Raw genomic sequence first — 946 nt, forward strand, 5'->3', positions numbered from 1 at the left:
TGATACCAGTGTGTCATCAGATGCTGGTTGCAAGCACAATGTAGGTCTGGCCCTGTAGCTGCTGGAGCTGATTGGAGATGCTCAGTAATATTATCACGACTCGCTGGCAGTGGCACAACAGGAAATTGGAGTAGTAAAATATTTCCCTCCTCACTGCATCCCATTTACATGTTTATAATGGAGGTTTTTAAGGCCCTAATGAGAAGGAATGCTCATTGCTGGGAGACGATGATTAAAGCAGAGACAGGGCTGATTGCAGACACTAACAAAGGGACGTTAATTACATCAGAGGGAGCAGGAGGGCAGCGCAGCTGGAGTGGCTGCTGCTTGCCACCCTGTGGCTGGGGCTGACCTCGTCCCCCTGCTCCTGGCACAGATGTGCTCACCCACCAGCTCCAGAGCTCAGCAAGAGGCAGCTTTGAGGAGGTAAGGCCAAAGCAAAAAGACCTAGATAACTCAGCAAGAGGCAGCTTTGAGGACGTAAGGCCAAAGCAAAAAGACCTAGATAAACATCAAGTCTCCTTCCAGCTGCAGCCTGTGCTGGGAGAGAGCTGAATCTGGGCATGGAGAACTGCCTGATGTGCTGGGGGAGTGAGCAGTGCTCAGGGCAAGAACAAAGGTGCTCAGGAGAGGTAAAAAGGAGGGGGAAGAGCCTGGAGAGGTGGCTGAGGGCTCAGCTCGTGAGGCCAAGCAGTGAACTGATGGGTGCAGATTAAGGAGCTTCTGTTGGGTGCATATAAATCACAGACAGCCTTTGAAGCTGTGCAGAGGATGCTGTGGTTGTTTCATCTTTGCCAGCCAAGTCCTCTCCATATTCTGCTTTGTGCTACCTTGCTGGTGGAGCAATGCCCCAGGGAGGTACCTCCTTGGATGGAAATATCCATCTGCATTCCCATGAGAGCACAGGGCTCTGGAAGAGGCGTTTGAGGAGATGTGCACTTGGTGA

The sequence above is a fragment of the Acanthisitta chloris genome, unplaced genomic scaffold (assembly GCF_000695815.1).
Source record: "Acanthisitta chloris isolate BGI_N310 unplaced genomic scaffold, ASM69581v1 scaffold1218, whole genome shotgun sequence".
NCBI lineage: Eukaryota > Metazoa > Chordata > Aves > Passeriformes > Acanthisittidae > Acanthisitta > Acanthisitta chloris.